This window comes from Rana temporaria, chromosome 4 (assembly GCF_905171775.1).
Source record: "Rana temporaria chromosome 4, aRanTem1.1, whole genome shotgun sequence".
NCBI classification, from domain to species: domain Eukaryota; kingdom Metazoa; phylum Chordata; class Amphibia; order Anura; family Ranidae; genus Rana; species Rana temporaria.
Genome location: NC_053492.1, coordinates 317,631,081 through 317,655,019, shown reverse-complemented (window position 1 = coordinate 317,655,019; position 23,939 = coordinate 317,631,081). Strand labels below are relative to the sequence as shown.

Below are 23,939 nucleotides of genomic sequence, written 5' to 3'. Positions count from 1 at the left end.
TTTCACATATGCAGCACTTTGCTTGTACAATTGCTTTGCCTTCCTTTTGTGTAATGGTCTTTTTTTTTTATATGTTGTTAACAGAGCAGCCCAAGGCAACAAAACTGCATGTTATATTATAAAAGAGAAGTGCTTAACTGCTATGCCATGGCAGAGTGGCAACACTTGGCCTGGTGGGCATGTAAATGGAATGGCGCTCAGCCTTCCTATAGAAATGTCTTGCCATGGGCTAAGATTGCAGGGCTAGCAGGCTGTGGTTCAGCTGCATGTGAGTCCTCTGTGTGATGACAGCACATTCTCTCCTCCACAAGGGGAATCCTGCAGCGACTGGAGCCAGTGACGTACAAAGAGCTGCCACAAAGGCACACACCGAACACAGCTCCATAGTGAGGAGGAGAAGCTGCCCTGGCCACAGTGAGAAACAACTCTTTTCTTTTACACATGAACATGTATGTGTTGATCATTTCAAATATTTGTGTTTTATTGGAAGGCTGCCGCCTATATTGAGCATTTTTTCTTTTTTGGGCTATACCATTGTAAAGCACAGATTCTGAGATGACAAAATGGGAAAAGCTAAATTTAGAATGCTGCCAGAGGGCAGAATGCATAAAAAAAATCACTGGGAATCCATTAGCCAAGGCATCGTCGGTGAAAGATGGCTAGCAGAATGGAGCGAGGTAGAAGCAAATAAGGAGCCTTTTGTTATATGATGCATGGAAGTGATGGAAGGGATTTGTTCCTGTGCTGACAGGCTGCGATGCTATTTCTGTGATGGGGTGAAGTGAGCGTGGGTGCGAACAGTGTGTTTCTATAGTGAATCAATTAGAACAGCAGTCAAGCGCAGGAGCTGCCATGAGCAAATTCCTTTTGGCATTTTCTTTCTATTCCCTTCACCTTATTTGTCTTGTAAGCCGCACATCTTTCTAGGAGGCTCACTCTTGGGTGTCATTGGTGATCTGCCTGTCCACAATGTTCCCTGCCGGTAAGTTGTGCTTATGAACAGTGCCAATTCTTCCATGTATTCGGAATCTGGGCTGGAGCAATCGGATACTCCCTTGCTTTGTAGAAGGATGAAGTGACAGATGGACTTCTCCTATCTCTAGCACAATAATCTACATCATGAAAGAAGGGAATCTCAGGAATAGGCTTGAGACGCTGCATTAGCAAAGATTTTCTTTCAAATCCCCTGCTTTATGGGCATATCATAAACAAGCTGAATGATATTTAGGATTTTCTTCTGCTTCTATCGGTGCAATATGTAACGTATCATGGAAAGGATAATTAGCTGCTGTATTGATTGCAGCCTATGCCGTAATTGTGTCAACACGCTTAATATTTCATATCTAGGTCACTGTGCAGTCGCTTCAGTTTCAAAGTCTAACGCACTTCCTAATTCTTCTATGTATTTGCAGTTCATTTTCCGTGGGTGGTATGTCAGTGTTGATAGAAGAGCCAGAAAGAAGGATACAAGGATTGCTTGAAAAGGATTACTTCGCTCTGGAGTACAGCCATCCAAGTCTGTATTCTATAATACAGACACAAAGAACTGGTGAGTCGCAGCAGTGTGATCATAATGACTTGTTATATCCAGAAGCTTAAGCATTGCTTGTTATATTTACCTACTAGCTCATGTCTTCTGAAGGGATTTCCCTTGCAAGCTCATAAATGGCCTTGTTTTGTAGGCTGATGATTTGTACCAACTCTACATGCATATTTAGTGGGAATCAGGCGATGGAAATTATTTCTGCCACCTCCCCGCTACATAGTGTACACAGAGGTACAGTTCGGTACAGTAAACAACCAGATTGATTGCATTAAGGGTCCATTTTCAATTCAAATTTAAACATGTATGGTGAAGAAAATGTGTAGAATACATATGTACATAATTATTGGGCTTATTTAGTATATTTCTGGTAGTTATTGAAGGTAAATGATCTTGTGGGAATTTGACACATTGCAAGTGATTGGTTGCTATAGGTTACTATAATTGCGCTTGGTACGGTTTTTGTCTACCTGGCAATTATTCACAAAAATCTGGGACATTGTCACCATGCATTGTCAGTCTCCCGGGTGCAGAAATTTCTGGAGCTACATGCATGAAAAAGCAATGTCTGTGGGTTTGAGGCACTGGCGTGATTTTTTTTTTATAAGTAGGAGCATAGTTCACTGGAGCAAATATGGATTTCCTTATGACGGCAACCAACAAGGTTTCTCTTTCCAATTATTCAAGGAAATGTATTGCTATGGGTAACTAATCTACCTCTGCTGTATTTCATATACCATATATACTGTATAAGCCGACCCGAGTATAAGCCGAGGCACCTAATTTTACTAAAAAAAAATGGGAAAATGTATTGACGCGAGTATAAGCCTAGAGTGGGAAATTCAGCAGCTACTGGTACGTACTACTGGTCTTATCAGAGTGTCCCCATCAGTTTTTATTTTCAGTGTGTCCCTATCAGTGTCTTATCAGAGAGTCCCCATCAGTGTCTGATAAGACTGTGATAAAACACTGACGGGGACACTCTGATAAAACACTGACGGGGACACTCTGATAAGAGTCAGTGTCTTATCAGTGTGTCCCCATCAGTGTTTTATCAGAGTGTCCCCATAAGTGTTTTATCAGTGTCCCCATTAGTGTCCAATCAGAGTTTCCCCATCATTGTCCAATCAGAGTGTCCAATCAGTGTCCTCATTATCTGTGTACGTCCACACTGTACTGTATTGCTTGCCTTAGTTATTATTAGAGCGGACTTCCGCTCTCTTTCATCTCCCGACTCCCGCCGTAAAATGCAGTGCAATACAAACAGTAGGCGGGTAGCCGGGAGGTGCCGAGCCAATGATGTCACTGGCTGCTAGGACATGGCAGTCCCAGCAGCCAATCGGAGCGCCAATCATAGCGCAGAGCGTCAGGGCATGGGCAGGAGTTTCAGCAGCGGCTATGCTACAAGCGAAAGACTAGCGAGTGAGAATACCGGTAATACACGAGTGGGAGGGATGCGAGCTGCGGGGGGGGGATACGGAGACCCCTGCTCTAGAGGAGTGACACACCAGAGACAAGTAAGTGGTAGCATGACTCGGCTTATACTCGAGTAATACGGGTACATACGTTTTCATAAACCAGCCCTGACATACTTGGCATGTGAAGATGATGAGTCAATGTAAACTGTAAAGCGCGTATACATTAAAGAGCTGTGCAAAACAATTTGACACACAAGCAAACCATGCATGATAAAAAGAGGTGAGTCTGATTGCAGATTATGTTGATTTTCACCAGAAGCATTGAAAAAATTGGCAATTATTTTCCAGTTACGCAGTTGGTTACATCAAGGTTTCCATATACTGTACTTCTTTATCTGTAGGTTGCTTTCACTTTCCCTTTTAGAAGCTGATTAAAAAATGACTGAAGCACAGTGACTGATAAATGATCCAACAAGGTACATCAATGGAGCAAACTGATTAAATTGATGGGGAAAAATGTAACTGACAGCACAATGTTAAAGTGTGGTGAAACCCAAGAACAAATTTATATATTATACACTAATATATTGCAGCTAACCGGACTATAGATGTCGTGGCCGCATCTTCTTTATCTGGCATTTTTCTCCATTATTTTCACATGGTGATCCTGTCAGTGTCACACTTCCTGCTCTAGGGTGATCACTTTCATTTGGGGTTCCTTCACCTCACTCAGGTTCAGTGCGGTGCATTTAACGCACACATTAAATAAATGGGATGCCTTAAAGTTAATTTTCAGGCAGATAAAATATAAACTAATTAATGCAGTTCTGAAATCATTTCTATATGGGTAAATGCATGGTATTAGATCAAGTATTGTGATATTTGCAATCCATATACAACAGGGCTGGAGTTTTAAAGGAAGAAGCAGAACAAGGAGCCAATCATTTCCTGTGCTGACAAGAAGCATGCTGATAGGAGGAGGAAGTAGAGTCACAGAGAAATTAGCACATCACTGTGCTGTTTCTCTTTTCACTGTCCAGTCACAGGCTGGGTCCATGATATAGGCTCAGAGGGAGGGGGCTGAATGATGTTGGCCACCAAACTAAGGAAATCAAGTGGGTCACAGAGGTGGGAAGTTATGGGAAATTCCTCCAGTGGGACTAGAGTTGGGCTTTAACTCAACGGTTTCCTGATATTACCCAGCATTTCAAATTTCACAGATTTTTGAAACATAAATCTGTAGAGCCAAAGAAAAGTACACTGCTTCAACCTTCCAGTGCTCCACTCATATGCTGGATTCAAATGCTGGCTTTTAATCCTTCACTCCTCCACACCTAGCTAGGTATAATCCAAAGCAGAAACCTCATGTCTATGATGTCTTCACAGGCAAAACTTTAATCAGCCTACAAGTTTCAGAACATGGTCCTACCCCCATTTCCATCTCTCTACATCTGTGGAGTTTGAGAAATGTGGAGTTTGAGAAATGTGGAGCAGTTCTGCATTCAGAAAAAGGGCAGTGCCCTTGCCGCGAGTTCCTAAAGGTGGGGGAGTCAAATGAAAAAAAATCAAAATCAAAAACCATTGGGCCCCTTACAGGTGTAATGCCTGTACCCCACTAATGGTGGCCCTGATAACATCTATGGCCTAGTGTATAACAACAGGGGCCACTCCTATCTCATAGAAACTATTATTAATATGCCCTGTGACTGATAATTGTAAAGCTTATGTAAAGCAAACCTTTTACTTTACATTTTAATAGAGTAGGCGAGGATTAGAACCCGTGTCATGTTTTTATTGCTGCCTGTGTTCTTACTGGGGAGATCTGAGCTTTTATTTGCATCAGCAAGTTTCACATTCATATGTAAGTCTATGGAAATGCAAAATTAGCTTGAAGCAGGTCAAATGCAGGTGATAAGGAGGACAAATGTATCTGTCAATGAGTTCTGATGTCAAACTAATGCAATCTACACAAGCCAAAAGCCTGTACACACAGGCCCTTACTGTTTGTATTTTGTAGGTGATCATTGCTAATGAGAAATGTGTGGAAATCCAACATTTTGCTGTTACCAAATATTAGACGATGGTCAATCTTCCCATGGGGGCACTTGTTCTTCTGATGGTTTTTACATACTGGAATGTTGCTTACTTTGTAGAGACTGTCCACTTACTTTTAGTTGTGTCTGTAGGACAGGAAGTAGAGGGGGGAAAAAATAAATAAATTCATAAATAAAAAATTACGTTTTGGCTTTAGATATACTGTGTTATTAAAAAAATAAAAAAGACACAAAACCGGCAGTTAACAGAACAAAAATAAAGTAAAGTGAAATTATGTTCTGTTCTTAGCGTCCTAAAATGTGAGAATAAAGCGGGTAATTAAAATGGAATAGCAGTTATAGTCAAAATCTCTATTACAGTTGCACCATCTGCTCCTCCTGCGGTTAAACCCAGGTAATTGGCATGCTGGGAGGATGTTAGAGGCTAGGTTCGGTAGTCGCTGAAAAACATTCCATCATGCATCACTTTTCATAGGGCGTTAGAACAGCGGCTTCCAGGCATTCAGGAAGTTGTACTGCACACCACCTGGATTTCTGCAGTCCCACTGACTGTATTGCGTGAGTTTGATGCTTGGAAAAGCATCGCTGACATAGCATGTTTAGGATCCCCTTCGGCTGCCTTGATAGGCTGTCTGGGGGCAGTCAGGGGTGATAAAACACAGCTGTACTTCCATTTTTTACCATTATTCAGTCCTACTTAAAATTACAATTTAAAGATATATATATATATATATATATATATATATATATATATATATATATATATATATATATATATATATATATATATATATTTATATTGAGGAGGAAGAGGGGTTTTTCTTTACTAATTTCATGAATATTTTGTGATTACAGAAAATCTGATATTTTAACATCTATAAGATAGATAGATGATTGAATAAATTACTTAAAGCTCAACTCCGGGAAAAAGGTTCCACTAGCAGGTTTTAAAAAAACAGCTCTGGCTGCAATAATCATCTCCTCTCTGAAGCTTCCCAACAATAATTCTTTTTTTATCACCATCCTCTGTCTTTTGGGTTAAATGACAAATTTATGTTGCATAATTTTATTTGGGCTATAATAATCTGTTTAGCTAACTGGGCTTTAATGAACCTATATTCATAAGCACTGCAGTCTGCCTTTTCTGTTACTTTTTATTACATTAAAATCTTGACAGGCTTCCAGCCTTCCAATGTAAACAAACAATACGTGTTTCTTGGTGAGTGACTAACCTGACCTTACAGTCTAATGGTGGCAGTACACATGTAGGCAGGTGCAGTCTATTTTCTCTACTGCAGGTGGCACTCTTTCGGAGCTGGAGAGGAAGTCAAGAGGAACATGGTTCCTCTATGGTTACCTGGGTCACTGGGGAAATTATCCTATTGGATGCTGCTGCTCCATTTTACTCTTGTAGCCATCCTGGGATGTTGCAAGTGGGTTGAATAGGGACTGGTACCCCACCTATTAGGGATGGAACTAGCGGCAGGGAAAGGTTTCTAACAAGGAGGGAAAGTGTAGGGCTTGCAGCTTATCTGAACATCTTCCTGCTTGGTCACAAGACAGCAAGGCTACATTCTGCCTCTCTCAAAAGGTGCTGTCAGTTTAGCTGAACCCTGCTCTTTACACACTGTTGGATCTGTAAGTGTTCCCAATTGGGCTGTCTTCCCCCCAGGTTTATTGTGAACTATCTTTAAATTTTTTCAATATACAGTAAGTTCTCACATAGCACTTGCACTGTGTGTGTTATTGTCACCGCCCCACTCTGCATCTCACCTGCACTTGGTGGCAGTCAGGAGGATATGTCCTTTGCAGCGGGTGTGGAAGGAGGATTGGGTTCCAGCGTGACTCCACTAGCATCAACCTTAACCTTTATACCGAAGTTTAATGGCTTGAACAAAGTGGGAGGAGAGACTGGAGAGTGTCAGGTTCCCAGGCTGGCTGGCGGCGAAGCTGGCTATTAACTCCTTAGGCCCCGTACACACGGTCGGACCAAACCGATGAGACTGGCCCGTCGGACCGTTTTCATCGGTTCACCTCTGAAGTGGCCGTACGGCCTGATATGTGTACACACCATCAGTCCAAAATCCGAGCTGGTCAGAACGCGGTGACGTCAAACACACAACGTGCTGAATAAAAAGAAGTTCAATGCTTCCAAGCATGCGTCGACTTGATTCTGAGCATGCACAGGTTTTGAACCAATGCTTTTCTGTACTAACCATCGGTTTGGTCCGATGGAGCAGCGGTCCATCGCTTCGGTTTTGAAGCATGTTTAGAAATTTTGGACCGAAGGAAACCAGACTGATAGCCTATATACACGGTCGGTTTGGTCCGATGAAAATGAACTTCAGTTAATTCTCATCGAACCAAACCGACCGTGTGTACGGGGCCTTAAAGGATGACACTCTCCATGCGGTGATGTCACTGCCAGAGGATGACCAAGCTACCTTAGAACAGATTGTATCACACTTGGAGGGCATGTTTGGGGAGAAGATACAACTTCCGGAGCTGAGGCAAAGGTTCTTCCTTAAGAAACAGCAGGAGGGCGAGAATCTCACCCATTATGCGGCAGCCATGCAGAATTTCTGAAGTAGAGCGATGTGCGCAGCTGCGCTGACATCACTAACTCATATCATATACTAAGGGATCAGTTCAAAGCTGGACTGAAGGTTGGCCCAGTCCGGAGATCCTTGCAATAGAAAGTTAGGGTGCAACCTGCCACCTCCTTCCACAATGTGGTGGAAGATGCGGTTGTGTGGGAACAAGAAAAGACGGATGCAACAGTGGCAGTGAACAAGAAGTTTGAACCAGCATTCTTCAAATAGTATATAAGCTGCACCTGGACCCATTGTTGTTTCCATGTTCTTGTGATGCCGAGGATAGTATTGGGGGGGGGGGGGGGGGTGTAGGCAGGTGCAGTCTACTTTCTCCACTGTCTACATGCTGTTGGACCTGTGAGTGTTACTGGCTGGGCGGCCTTCTTACTAGGTTTATTGTGAACTGTCTTCACATTACTTCAATACAAGTTCCTATATTGCACTTGGACTGTGTGTGTTTTTGCCCCCGGATGGTGCTGCACCTCAACTATACATATTTTTATAAATTTTCAGTTTCTTTTCAGTCAATCTCTCCCAGGAGATACAATATTATGGAAGATACAGGTGTATATTATCAATCGGATCTCTATTTTAACCATGCAACCTCTTCATCTGAACAGTGGAAATATGATTAAATTCATGAGCCTCTCAATACTGCTGATCAATGCAACACAAGCGATAATTTTCCACCCTAGTATATCAGCTCAGTTTAATCTAATCTGCTCTAAATCAAGTTTAAATTGATCAGAAGGGAAGTTATGCATCTGCAAACTCAATCATTTTGATCGAATCACACATTGATCAGATAATACAATCAAACTGTAAATTGCCACCATTATCTGTGATCTTTAAAGGATCTTTGAGAATGACTTACCTCACATTGCAAGCAGCAAAAAGGTTGGGGATGGCTTGTTGGGAAGCTCTTTAAGCCCAGGTTCACACTGGGCTGCAGGAGTGAAGCCGTGCGAGTTCAGCTGAACTGATGATTTCACTCCCGCTTGTCAGTCCCGATTTCGGCCACGATTACAGAGACATCTGTGCAGGTTTCTGCACAGATGTCAATTTAAATCGTGGGCTGAAATCACAAAAAGTAGTACAGAAACTACTTTTTGAAATCGGTGCAGTGCCGCAGATTTGGCGGTGCACCGATTAGGACGGTGCCATTGCCGGCAATTGCCACCGATTTGTCATAGTGCACCAGTGTGAACCAGGGCTTACTGCTTGTTAAGCATATGTGGATGTAACTGAATGTTAATAGCCTGGGCACGGGTGCACTCTTACCACTTAAATACTAGCCTGTATATACCTCTTCAATACCAGAAAAAAAAATTTCATTGCTGTGATTGTTTGACTGACAATTATTTGTGCAGTATTCTGTACCCATATGATTTTATATATATATATATATATATATATATATATATATATATATATATATATATATATATATATATATATATATATATATATATATAAATAAAAAAAAACAGTGTTTTGTTTTGTATTTTTTTTTTATAAAGTATAGAGGAAAAAAGTTTGAAAAAAAATATTCTTTACCTGTTATAAAACATACAACATCAAATAAAATGTTAAAACAGTACCAACACCCCCAAAATGTCTAACTTATTTGTTATTGCCACAATTGGAAATTAAACATGCAGATATTGGGGTAGTTAAAATGCACTTTAAAAATCACTCACAGAAGCCAAATAGTAGCAATAAAATTCCTCCATCGACCTCTATCATTGGTTGTCAGAGGCATTTAACCCCCCTCCCCCATCATTGGTGGTGAATGGTACTTTAAAACCACACCACCTTCAAAAACCGATCTCACTATCATTAATGGTCAGTGGCTCTTTAAAACCTCCCATCTTTAAAAAAAATATCCTACAATCATTGGAGGTCAGTGGCTTTAAATCTTCCCATTTAGATTTTTTCTTTCTTTGGAATAATTATTTAATTATTTAGACTGGTCCTGTCAAGTTAACTAATGCATTGTAGCTCTGCTAAATTTGGTCTATATCTTTGCATCAATGACCTCTCTGGTAATGGAAGGGTTAGTTATCACATTCTGGGAGTAGTGATTATTGATTCATGCTCTTAATGGTATACGGTTATAAGCAGGTTAGGTCCCATTACTTTTAACCTGTTTACACAATGCTTTGGAAAAGTATTCATACCCCTTGAAATGTTCCACATTTTGTCATGCTACAACCAAAAAACGTAAATGTATTTTATTGGGATTTTATGTGATAGACCAACACAAAGTGGCACATAATTGTAAAGTGGAACGGAAATGAAAAATAGTTTTCCAAATTTCTTACCAATAAATATCTGAAAAGTGTGGTGTCAATACTTTGTAGAACCACCTTTCACTGCAATTACAGCTGCAAGTTTTTTTTTTACCAGTGACATTTTTGCCCATTCTTCTTTGCAAAATAGCTCAAGCTCTGTCAGATTGAATGAAGAGCATCTGTGAACAGCAATTTCCAAGTCTTGCCACAGATTCTCAATTGGATTTAGTGCTGGCCATACACTCTATGAAAATTCGGCCGAAATTCGGTCATTCAGACTGTTCTTTCGTTTTTTGAACAGTTAGTGGGCACAAAATCGATAATCGTTGGGAACGTTTTTGAGCCGAAAAAACGAAGGACACATTTGGAAATTTTCTGCCGAACGAACGATAAATCGGAAGGTTCATGTGTTTCCCGTCCGAACTTTCTGCACTAGGTATATGTAAAAAAAACTAACCAATTTTTTTAAATTTATGTCCACTGAACGATTTATCGGTCATTACATGATGGCACTATCATTTGCGTAAACGACGGAACGTTTGTTTTTTCGAAAGTTTGTTCGGATGATTTTTCGTGGAGTGTATGGCCAGCATAGGTCTGGACTTTAAATGGGTCATTATAACACGTAATTATGCTTTAAAATGGTATTTATACTAAGATGAAATTACACACAGGTTGATTCTATTTACTAATTAGTTGACGTCTGAAGGAAATAGTTTCCACTAGATTTTAGTTAGGGGTATCAGAGCAAAAGGGGGGGGGGTGTTAATACAAATGCGTACCACATTTTTTCAGATATTTATTTATAAAAAAAAAATTGAATACCATTTATTATTTTTCTTCCAGTTCACAATTATGTGCCACTTTGTGTTGGTCTGTCACACAAAATCCCAATAAAATACATGTCCATTTTTGGTTGTAACATGACAAAATTTGGAAAATTTCAAGGATTATGAATACTTTTTCAAGGCACTGTAATTCATATACAATTTTGGATTAAAAATTAAAAATTGTAAAATTATTCTAAAAAAAGATACCTAGTGGCATACAGTCTTTGCAAGATGTCTCTAATGTGTAAGCTAAGCTGAATGCACTAGCTTGCTGGGCACATCCTGTACATGGAAAATCAGGTTGTAATGCGGATAAATGGATGGAATAAAACATCCATTTATCATGCAAACTGGAGAAAGTAAAACTGGATAAATGAATGATGAAGGATTTTTATAGAAAGAGTGCGTACATGGTATTTATTCTGTTTTTTAGGGAGAAAAAAATGGTAAAGGGACATATTATATCATGTAAATGTATAAATAGGCAACCCCTAAACCCCCGCTTCCCTTTTAGGGATTTTTTTTTTTTACTCCCAGTGATATCATCTCCAAGTTTGTAATATCCTGGCATGGGCAGCTGCTGGAAGCTCAGTTCCTATTTACAGGAAGTTAGGCCGTGTAATGGCTAATTGCCTTCCTCGCTACAGCAGCACACCTCCTAGGTTACACAAGCAAGCACACTTCGAGGTTTTATCCTAAGAGTGGCAGCAATGTTTGTCCGCATGACACCGAGCTCCCTTTTGTGCCTTGAAGCCTGCCCTGAAAGTGGTTGCACACCCTGTACAACCACTTTCACCTACATGCCTAGATTATGGCTTACCTGTAGGTGCTGGAAATTTAGGAGATATTTACAATTCCCCATACGATAATTTCTACTGTGCATGTGCCGATGTATTCGGCGCATGCGCACTTTAGAAAGGGCACGCCATGCCTTTTCTAGATGGGGTCATGCCGTGACTGGCGGCTCCTGCCCGCATGCACAGGAGTGATGTCACATGACTCCGGCCAGTCACCGAGCCGTAGTCCGTTGCCACAGAAGAAAGAGGGGTGAAGAATGGACGCTTCCAGCCAGCGAGGAAATCGGGGACCTCACAGGCTTCGGTTTCAGGTGACCACTTCAGCCCCTGAAGATTTGGCTGCTGAATGACCAGGCCATTTTTTGCGATTTGGCACTGCGTCGCTTTAACTGACAATTGCACGGTCGTGCAACGTACCCCCCCGGTTTCAGGTAAGTGACACAAAATGGGCTACTATGCGATGCATAGTAGCCCATTATGCTTTACCTTTGCAGGGAAACAAAGAGGAAGTGGAGATGTGCCCCATCTGTGGCTCCTTGGCTGCTGACACTGTTCCTGGTGTTTTAGACCTGCTGGAGTCAAGTCAGCAGCAATATGGGGGATAATAGTGTTGTAAAGGTGCAGTTCAGCAGGCAGGGCTGACAATAATGGTTGGGATTTCAGAGTAAAAAATGCACTGTGTTGTCAGCCTTATTGGACATTAGGAGAACAATTAATGAATTCTGGCAGATTAACATGTATTTTTATGTACTATAATCATTTTTTAATGGGGAAAATCGTGGGGAAATTTTGCACGTATTACAGCAATGTACTGAACATGTTTTGTTTTTGTAATTTTGCCCTGACATACATTTTAGGGTCTCCACAAAAGACCCAGTGGCCTTATTTGTAACTGTAGGAAAAGAAGTTTAACCTCTGAATACAGAAATATTTCTAAACCGTAACAGCTGTTGAATGTGGAAAAATATTATTGTAGAATATTGAGACAGTGATATATCATTTTTTTTTTTTATGTTTTATTTTTTATTACCGCTGGATTATTTACAGGTTTATTTCTAACTAATTGGATAGGTGTCTTTTTCAAAGCAACTAGCTATATATCTAATAATTTTTTCCTAATAGAATGTTCCACATAATCCAGTTACAAGCAAACACAATATAACTGGTCTTTTGGCCCTTTAATAAATCACTCCTTTCAAGTGCTCACAATGGGACATCTGTCTCAGGGCTCTTGTGGGGTAGTATAATACTATAAATATGACCGCCTGGTCAGCTGCTTTTGAAATCAGGTTACCATTCATGTAGCAATGCTAACACTTGGCAGGGCTTATTGTAAAAAGAAAAGCAACATGCAATTCAGTTGTCAACTATTTTATGCATTGCTATGATCATAAGAAATATCTGGTGTTTTGAGCAAGTGTACAAAAATAGTTATTTTTCTTTACCTTTCATTGTGTTATTTTCGGATTACTTTGCCATATCCCTGTTCTCACATATTTAAAAACAATGCTGGGAGATAAAGTACTATGAAAAGAAAATGTATCCCATTACAATTTTATCATTTGCAGGTTTAATTCTCTAAATTTGGGCATGCTGTCTTCATGAATATTGGCTTCTCTAAAGAAAAAGGAATACATACTGATTAATTGCATCACAAAGATTTTATCTTCAAATGTGTTTTATTATTTTTTAAATATAACAAAGATTGACAAATTGAGTACATACAAGGATGGTGGCACAATAATAAAATAGCAATAAAGCTAAACATATCGATTTATGAACAGGATGAGTACATAACAATGTAAAAATGTAACGAGTAGTGCAAGGAATAAACCAATGAAGTATTACATCGAACACATTAGAAAATTTCATCAGAAGGGAAAAAAGTAAGCTAGTGACTATTGGTTCATTTAGCAGTAATAAGGAGATCAATCTTATGGGTATATATTAAAAACAGAAGAGATCATGTGTTTATTAGTACCACACAATATTAAAAGAAAGGTAGAAAACCAAAAAAGGAGTAGAAAGAGAGAAGAGGGAAATAAAGGTAAATAAGGTAAATAGAGTAAAATTACCAAGACAATAATTGTGTGTCATTAACCACTTCAGCCCCGGAATGACCAGGCCATTTTTTGCGATTTTTGCGATTTGCCGCTGCGTCGCTTTAACTGACAATTGCGCGGTCATGCAACGTTGCACCCAAACAAAATGTATGTCCTTTCTTTCCCTAAAAATAGAGCTTTCTTGTTGTGGTATTTGATCAACTCTGCAGTTTTTATTGTTTGCACTATAAACAAACAAAAAAAAGAGTGAACATTTTGAAAAAAAATATTTTGTACTTTTTGCTATAATAAATATCCCCATAATTTTTTTTAAAAAAGCAATTTTTTCAGTTTTGGGCAATATGTATTCTTCTACATATTTTTGGTAATAAAAATTGCAATAAGCATATATTAATTTGTTTGAGCAAAAGTTATAGCGTTTACAAAATAGGGGATAGATTTATGGCATTATTATTATTTTGTTTTTACTAGCAATTGTGGTGATGTGCAATTTTTATCGGGACTGCAATAATATGGCGGACACATCGGACACGTTTGACAAATTTTTTGGGCCATTGGCATTTATACAGCGATCAGTGCTATAAAAATGCACTGTTTACTGTATAAATGTCACTGGCAGGAAAGGGGTTAACACTAGGGGGCGATAAAGGGGTTAATTGTGTTCCCTAGGTGTGTTTCTAACCGTGGGGGGAAGTGACTGACCTTGAGTAAATGATAGTGGTTCCTAGCTATTACCAACTCATGATCTGTCATTCCTCACAGAACAGAACAGGGATTTGTGTGTTTACAGTACACACACAAGTCCCTGTTCTGCCTCTCGTGCCCGTGATCGCTCGTGGCGGCGGTCATCACGACCACGGGTCATGATCATGGCACCCCCCGCCGGCTATCCCGCTTAAAGGAGCCGAAGTACAGCAACTTGCGGGATCGTGCCGACATGCCGCAGTATAATGACGGTGGCTGGTCAACAAGTGGTTAAAGTCTGGAGGCTTTATTAGTATGGTTTCAGCTAGAATTAAATATTGGGTTTTCCATGCCTTAGCAATGGTTTGTTTTGCAGCTGTTAGGAACTGTAAAAGAAGGATAAATCGATTCTGTTGATCCCATCAGGTTTCAGGTTTAATAGGGCTGTAGCAGGATTGGGCTGTATAGGTGTATCAAAGATTTTGGAGGCCAAGACAAAAACTGCCTTCCAGAATCCCACCAAATATGAAGTTGAGTGCCAGACTCTGAACAGCCGTGAAAAACAAGCTCCAGGGTAGCCAGAAGCATATTTCAATAGTCTAGCGTGGACCAAATACCAACAGGTTAGCACCTTAAAGTTAGTTTCCACAGCAACAACATTAGAAGAAGCAGACATAGGGTTAGATCATATGCTAGACAATTCAGTAGCATTAAATGAGCGATTTAGGTCTAGTTCCCATTTGAAGACATATGAGGGGGGACCAGTGTTAGTACTAGCTAAAATGTGCTTATAGAGAAACAAAACAAGTCCTCTAGCATGAGGGTCAGAAATGCATATGCATTCAAAACGTGACATCTGGAATAGTTGGTAGTTGGAATTGAGATAAGGTTGGAAAAAAAATTTGATTTGCAAATATCAGAACAGTTCCGATTGAGGAAGTCCAAATGTATCACACAAAGTAGAAAACAAATGTATGGAGGAGGCAGATACAAAATTATATAAACAGGATAAATTAACTGAATTCCATGTTTTGAAAGAATTAGGAGCGATTCAGGCAGGGTAAAAAGTGTGATTTTTTAACAAAAGAAAAGAGCGGTAAATGAGGACATTGAAGGCCAAGAAAGGTTTTGAATCTGTTCCAGATGGATAAAGAGTGTTTTGTGATAGAATTGTTAATGTTAAGACCAACTGATTTTACTTTTATTAACGTGTTAGATACTGAAACAGGGTCACAGTCAATAGACTCAATTGTTACCCATAAAGGAATTTCTTTGATCGCATGGTATTTTATCGCAGAGATATTTGGGATATCTAAACCTCCGCAGCATTGTGGGAGACAGAGTGTGGATTTAGAGGTTTGAAGTTTCGTTTTATCCCAGATAAAGGAAATAATTATGCGCTGTGTAAGCCGTAAAAAATGAGATGGAACTGGGATGAGGAAGACTCTAAAAAGATATAAAAACGTGGGCAATATAGCATCTTAATTGAATAAATTTTGCCTATCCAGGATAGAGGTATGGAGGATCATTATGATAATAATTCAGTAACCTGTTTTGGTAATGGAGGGACGTTAGCTGAGTATAAGTCAGTTATTTTAGGAGTGAGTTGTATTCCTAGGTATGGAAGTCTATGAGCTGTCCAAAAGAAGGGAAGTGAATCTTTAGCAAGCTGAAGGTCTGAAGGTGGCAAGGAAATGTTCAGTGCAGTCAATTTTTGATAGTTAACTGTTAAGCCTGAAATGCGTACAAAACAGTTTAGGACATAGAGGGGATCAGGTGCTGTGATATGAGGATATGACATGAACAGTAAGATATAATCTGCAAAAAGATATACCAGTACTTTATGATGACATCCAGCTAATTTAATACCTTTTATGTTTGGATCAGATCTAATTAAATAGGCCAAGGGTTCAATGAGGAGTGCAAATAGAAGGGGGGGGGGGGGGGGAAGAGGACATCCCTGACAGGTGCCTCTTTCAATAGGGAAAGCGTCTAATTTTAAAACCAGCGTATTTGATAAATGCATTTGGCTTGTCATAAAAGAATGAAATCCCAAACAGCTGTATGTCTTGTAAACTTGAACCTTTGACCAATAGAAAATTGTTATTGAAAAAATAATGAAATCCACTGCAAAAAATGCGGCCCATTTTTTTTTTTATAACATCCAGTTTATTGAAAGATAAATTAGAAGGGCAACAGTGGGAGGCACAGCTCCCATTATATGCGTAATACAGAACTTTAAACATTCCAGTAAACATTTCAATGTTTGACGCATGTACAATACCTCATTGTGTTTGACCCAAAGGGAAAAAAAAAAGCGATTATTGAGGAACAAAGGCATAATGTCAACAGTACCTTATGAGATATACATGTAACCTCAAATATTAGCATTCTGATTAAGTTCGTCGTAACATATGAAGTTTCTATAAGTAAAAGTTCAGGAGGAGAAGAGAAGAAGGGGTTAGAAGAAGCGGGACGGAGGAGGGGGGGGGAGACACATTAGGGGAATGAGACGAGTAACAGCTCCAGCCCTGCGCCTCAGGCCTTGTACTCACGGCAGGACATGTCCGATGAAAACGGTCTGCAGACCGTTTCCATCGGACATGTCTGGCCGGGGACTGCCCGGGGACTTCTGTTCGATGGCTATACACACCATCGAACAGAAGCCCGCGCGTAAACATTACGCGGGGCGTGTCCGCGGTGTCGCCGCGTCGATGACGCGGTGTCGCCGCGACAATGACGCGGCGACGTGGGCGGGCCGCCTTAAATATGCTTCCACGCATGCGTCGAAGTCATTCGACGCATGCGAGGGATGCGGGCGGCAGGACATGTACGGTAGGTCTGTACAGACGACCGTACATGTCCGGGCGGACAGGTTTCCAGCGGACTGTTTTAAAACAAGTCCGGGAAACAGTTGTCCGCTGGAAACCTGTCCGATCCGTCCCAAAATGGTCCGCTCGGGCCAACACACGGCCAAACATGTCTGCTGAAACTGGTCTGCGGACCAGTTTCAGCAGACATGTTTGGTCGTGAGTACGGGGCCTCAGGTTCACACAGTGTTCAAAGAGGCGCCCCGGACCCCGTCAACATTAAATGCACTAGGTCACAGCTACCAATCTATCAAAATCTTCAGAACATTTAAATTGGACCCAAGGTGACCAAGTGTGGAAAAACTTTTCGGTACGTTCAGATGATTGGGCTACCGTTTCTTTCATGTCATAGAATTCTTTTACTCTAGACAGCCAATCACGTATCGAGGGGACCCGGGACGACCTCCAAAACAGGGGTATAAGGGCCTTGGCTGCATTTAAGAGGTGTTTGGATAGTGAGTTTTTGTAACTCCGAAAGGACATGTTGGAAATGTGCAGAAGGCAGCAGGCGGCGTCGAGTTTGAGCTTAGTTTCTGTGATCAATCTAATCGTTTCGCATACTTTTTGCCAGTACGGAGCAATTAGCGGGCATTGCCACCATATGTGGATCAGGGTACCCCTATCTGCATTGCACCTCCAGCAGGTGTCAGGCGTCTGTGGGAACCACGAGTGTAGTTTCGCCGGGGTGGCGTACCAGTGAGTGAGTAGTTTGTAGGCGGTTTCTTGTGTTCTGGTGCTCAGGGAGCATTTATGTGCAAAGGTGCAAGATCTCTTCCATTGGGGCCCCGAAATCGGGATATCCAATGCCTGCGACCATCTCTCTCTGAATCTGTCATCTCCTTGTACCGGTTGATCTCTGAGCCAAGCGTATGAAATTGAGGTAGATTTTTGTACAGGTACACCCGCTAGGCACACCGACTCCATCTCCGTGGGCTGCCTATTAAAATTTGGTCTCCTAGCAGTGTGGTTTAGGTAGCTCCTCACTTGGAAGTACGTCCACAAGGAGAGGTCAGACCTATTAAGGGCTGCCTTGAGATCCCCAAAATCCCGGAACAGACCGTTCCGGAAGCAGTCCGAGGCAAGTATGGGTCTGGCTGCGTCAGGGGAGCGGAGAGAGCTGTTCTCTATCCCTGGAGGGAAATCAGGGTTGTTCCACAAGGGAGTCAGTGGGCTCAATGAAGTTGATATGTTCGTTCCCCCTGACACCTTGTGGAAAACTCTTTACGTGGTCCCTATCAGTGGATGTGTCTTTAGAGATGCAGGATAGTTGGACCATGGCATCCAGGGAGAAAAATGTAAGGGAATGGGGCAGAGGTCATCCTCAATTTGTATCCAGTCTTTAAGATTACGATGGCAGTGCCAATCTATTATTCTCGTTATGTGTGCCGCAAAATAGTAGTTTTTGAAATCGGGAGTACCCATTCCCCCTCTGTGCTTAGGAAGTTTCAGTAGCTTAGCTTTAATTCTCGGGGGTTTGTGGGCCCAGATGAATCTTTGTTGTATCGCAGAGATCAGTTTAAAGAATTGTAAGGGGATCCTAACCGGTAGGTTGCGGAACAAATATAAAAGTTTTGGCAGGATAACCATTTTGCAGATAGCTGCCCTCCCAAACCAGGAGAAATTGCGGGCATTCCACGACTTCAAGTCCCTATAAATTGCTGCAAGAAGGGGGGGGGGGGAAATTGCGATTATAGATTTGGGAAATGTCTGACGTTAGCCACACTCCCAGATATCTAAGGGCGGACGGTTCCCATCTAAAGGGGCAAATAGTCTTAAGTGTTTCTACAGATCGGTCTGGTAAGGTTATGTTTAGCGCTTCTGATTTCGAAAAATTTATTTTAAAATTGGACACGTAGCCGAACAGTGTAAATTCTTGCATGAGAGATGGTAGGGACTTCTGGGGCTCCGTCAGGAAAAAGAGCAAATCGTCGGCATATGCCGCAATCTTATACTCTCTGCTCGCCAACGAGAAACCTTGTATAGCTTTCTCAGCGATGATTCTTCTAATGAAAGAAAAGTAAAAAGGACAAAAAAGGGTACCATATGGACCCAGGGGCTATTGAAGTGGTGCAGAATAGAGATTTCAGACAATCAAGATTTTATAAAAATAGAAAACAATTTATTACACAGAATTATATGACATAAATATGATAGATAGAAATAAATCTTGATTAAATACATGATGTGGAATCAAGACGAAGCATTGTTTTGGTCAGCTCTACATGTTTCACTCTTTTGAGTTTCCTCAGGAGCTTTTAGACAGACAATGCAAAAGGTAAAAATTGATATATCAAGAAATAACAGCATAAAAGAACAGCAGATCACGCAGGAGTAGCCAATGCTTCAAAGGGCAGAACCCGAAGACACCTCGAGAGAACCACAGCAGAATATTAAGCCAATTAATATGGAATAAATATCTGTCTGTTTAAGACTAAGGAGCTTATATTAATAGAACCAATCCATATGTTCCACAATTAGTGAATCAAATCACGAAGGGGCATTATTACAGCCAGTTGGTGGAGAATTGATTGCAGTGGACAATCACTGGTTGTCAGACCAGACACACGCTCTGTGAGGAACGGTTGTATCCCTCACAGTCATCCAGGTGGCTATGCATCCTTTCCCTTGGACTTTTTCAAACCAGTGATTGTCCACTGCAATCAATTCTCCACCAACTGGCTGTAATAATGCCCCTTCGTGATTTGATATGGTACCCTTTTTTGTCCTTTTTACTTTTCATTCCTTATCGGGGTGAGGTGCTATTGACAATTGGTATTTGTTCACAAAAATCCTTTTTCTTCTAATGAAAGGTTCTAGGGAGAGAATGAAGAGGAGGGGTGAAAGGGGGCATCCCTGTCTAGTGCCATTATTTATTTGGACTGCTTCCGATAAGGAACCGTTAATCTTAATTCGGGCTGAAGGGTTTTTGTAAAGTGCGGATATCCAGGATCTCATGTGAAACCCCAGACCTATGTGCTGACAGGTGTCCATCATATAGTCCCAGGCAATCCTATCGAAGGCCTTCTCTGCGTCGGTGGACAAGAGAAGGCCCTCGATTTTCTGGGTGCGTGCCGCATGTATTAAATTAAGTGCTTTGATGACATTGTCCCTGGATTCCATACCCGGCATGAAGCCAGCTTGGCTCGGGCCTATGATATCGTGTAGAAGGGGGCGAAGTCTATTGGCCAAAATTTTTGCTAGCAACTTAACGTCCAAGTTAAGGAGTGAAATCGGCCTGTAGCTAGCACAGCTCTCGGGATCTTTGTTGGGTTTTGGCAGGACAGCTACGTGTGCTGAGAGGAATGTAGGGGGCACGTCTCTAGGAGAGGCCAACGAATTTAGGGCCTCTCTCAGGGGGTCGACAAGGAGTTCTGCGAAGGTTTTATAATAAATGGAAGTGAAGCCGTCCGGACCTGGACTTTTCCCAGTTTTAAGTTCTTTAATAACTGACTGCAGTTCTGAGTTTTCTATAGGCATTTCTAGTTGAAGGACTACGTCCTCCGGTAGGGAGGGGGAGCCCGGACTCTGCTAGGTATTCTCTAATCTCCTGACTTCTAGGTTTGGAGGGGTTAACAGGGTTTCCTTGAGCTGGTAGGTTATAGAGGTTAGAGTAAAATTCGTGAAAATGTTGGGCTATTTTGTCGGTGGTTACGTCTAAGGCACCTGATTTATTCCTTATACCCATAATGTTATGCGCCGAACTAGCCTCTTTCAAGGCCCTAGCCAAAAAACTGCCTGATTTATCGCCATGTTCATAATATACCTTCTTTTTAAAGAACAAAAGGCGTTTAGCTTTAGAGTCAAGGAGCTGTTGAAGGTCCTTCCTAGCGTTCAATAATGTGCAGGCTGACCTTTCAGAAAGGGACTGTTTGTGGAGTGTCTCAAGGCTATGAATTTTATCTGAAAGGAGTTTGATGTTTTTTTCCCTTTCTCGCTTGCGTTGTGACCCCAGTCTAATGAGTTTCCCCCGCACTGTGCACTTATGGGCTTCCCAAATAGTCAGGGGATCCATGCCCGGGGTGGCATTACGTTCAAAAAATTCTTTCAGAAAGAGGGTGATGTCAGGGAGCAGTAGCGTGTCTGTCAACAGGGATGAGTTAAGTCTCCAAGAATTGGGTTTAGGAGGAGGTCCGTGTAGATTAAGGGACAATGAAGTTGGAGCATGGTCTGATATAGACTGGATGCCTATGTGTGCCTCTGTTACCAGGTGAAGATCTCTCTGGGTTGTGAAGATATAATCGATTCTGGCATGGCGATTGTGGGGAACGGAGTGAAACGTGTAGTCCTTTCCCTCGGGGTGAGTAAAGCGCCAGGAGTCTATCAGTTGCATAGACCCCAACATGGACTTAATACTCTTAAGTATCCTGTACGTAATGGAGGATTTGCCTGTCGAGGTATCTGCTAGGGGGTTCAGTGGTATATTGAAATCTCCACCTAGGATTATGCACCCAGAGCTGAAACCCTGGAGCATAGATAGTGTGTTCCTGCAAAATGTAAGATGAGAGGAATTAGGGAAATACACGTTGGCCAACGTGAGAGGTACCCCATTACACTTCCCCTTCAGAAAGATAAATCTTCCCTCCGGGTCTAGGAGTTTGTCAGTAATGTCAAAGGAAGCATGTTTGCTGATTAATTCGTGGCGTGATATGCCTCAGGGAAATAGGAGTCAGTGAGCCTCGGCACTTGGGCAGTTTTGAAATGTGTTTCCTGTAGGAAAACAAATTTCGGCTTACCTTTCCTGAGCTCCCTCAGGAGGGTAGTCCGTCTTTCAGGGATGTTCAGCCCTCTCACATTATGAGAGATCACCGTAGGATTCTGGCCAAGAGATGAGTACGCCATCTTGAGGATGCAGAGAGAGATGGAAGACTGCTGCAGGAGGTAGAGATTGAGCACAGAACTAATCAGGAAAAAAACAAGCGTTAGCTTCAAAACAGTACATTTTGTCATATATCTGCAAGCCTCACTGGGGTTGAGACTGGGCACCAGATAGGGTAGGGAGGCAACAGGACTGAAGCTGTACACAGGGGGGAGACGGGGGGAGAGGGAAGGGAAGGAGGGGGGGTAAAGAGTAGGGTTAAAGAGTGTTAGCGATATGAGAAAGACAAAGAAGGCAGGTAATCTTCCTATAGACCTAATACGGTTTCAAGGATATCAAGTAGTGTGTTGTGATGAACCCCTAAGGGCCCCTCCCAACGCACTATGTGGGGGGTGTCAAGGCGGTTAAGGGAAGGCTGAGGTCACCACAAGACTAAAGAATAAACTAGTAAAAATGTCTTGTGAACCGGAGTAGTCGACTCACAGCCCGTGAAAAAAAAGAAAAATTTCTTTAGATAAGTGCAACACAGATGTCGTCTCTGCACAGTCTAGTGTAGAAAGATAGCAGATATCTAGCAGGAAAGGCTTGCAGGAGCAGGCTATGGGAAGGGAACAACAACTTAATGGAACATAAAAACGTAGGCCTAACATACCCTACAGGGATGAGGTGGCATTCACGGATGATATTGCTAAAGTAATCTCAAAACAATCCCTACCTCTCACCCCTAGACACCCCAAATTATCCAACCATAGAGAACAAATCATGGCATTGATGTCATAACCTGAGGAAACGTAAACAGCGAACAAGTTAAAGTCAGCTTAATTCCACTGTAGGCCCATGGGAGCAAGGCCTCCACAACCCCTTCCGCTCCCGCATCAACCCACCCCAAAAACCCAAAGTCCAAGGGAATTAGTGGTGTCTTGTCAAGGGACATTGGGCTACATCAGCCTGGGTTTCACTGTCCCGTGCAAATAGGATGGGGGGGTGATCTTACCACACCGATCGTAGGGGACTGCTATGTGGCGTGCACGATTGAGTCCTTCGCTGAACATGTGTATCCAAAATCATGCCGAACAGAGCATCTGTAATGAACAGCGGCAGTCAAGACGGGGCATTGCTCCTAGGTGGGTGCACGTACATCAGTAAACCTGCGTCATCCCTAGGTGTGCGGGGGGGGGGTAGACCAGAAAGTACCTCAAAACTTCGGTTATGACAAACCACGGGTGCCGTGTCAAGAGAGTAGCCAGGGTCCATCATGTAGCAACACTATTTGTTCAATAGTCTTCCAGAGCCCTGGATGACTGGGGTTTGTTGTTAGGGGTGCCTGCTAATGAGCCGGCCATGGATCCACCTCTGCGAGAGGTCTTCAGCTTCTTCGTGAACCCGTTGTCGGGGGAAGTCAGCGGGGATGCCGGAGGGCTCCTTTCCATGGGTGCCAGGCGAAATTCCTGGTACCACTCAGGGAGATCAATGAGGTCTAGTTGCAAGGCAGCGCAAAAATCAGGGAGGTCCGAAGGAGAGCGTAGAATAAGCTGTTTGCCATTGTAATTCACCATGAGAGCAAATGGAAACCTCCATGTGTACCGCAGGTCTTTCTCTCTGAGCCTATCAAGAAGAGGACGTAGCGCTCTGCGATTTTTCAGAGTGATCTGAGATAGATCTTGAAAAAGCATTATCGTTTCTCCATTGTGAATTATCCGTTCATTCCTGCGCGCTTTTCTCATAATGTCCTCTTTTAGAGCGAAACTCTGAAGGCAGCAGATAATGTCGCGTGGTGGCTGAGTGTCAGGGCCCTTAGCTCTAAGCGCCCTGTGAGCGCGCACAAAATCTATGGCGGTGTCCTCCGGCCTCTCTAGTAGGCCGTTGAAAACTCTCTGTAGAGCCAATGTAACTTGATTGGCCTCAACTGATTCGGGGATCCCCCGTACCCGTATATTACACCTTCGTCCCCTATTGTCAAGGTCTTCCAGATGCCT

The 23,939-nt window shown here is 42.0% G+C and overlaps 1 protein-coding gene across 4 annotated transcripts in view; it reads left to right on the top strand.

The window, feature by feature from the left end:
• The first annotated feature begins 289 nt into the window (after positions 1–289).
• GNG4 (G protein subunit gamma 4) overlaps positions 290–23,939 on the top strand; it is an 86,658-nt gene continuing 63,008 nt past the window's right edge. The window contains exons 1-2 of one of the 4 annotated variants that reach the window (XM_040350646.1): positions 290–414; positions 1,413–1,549. The gene's annotated coding sequence lies outside the window, so the exon portion shown is untranslated. Of the gene's footprint in view, positions 450–580; positions 678–705; positions 983–1,412; positions 1,550–23,939 lie in introns of those variants that run through there. The other 3 variants (XM_040350644.1, XM_040350647.1, XM_040350645.1) reach the window with 3 other exon arrangements.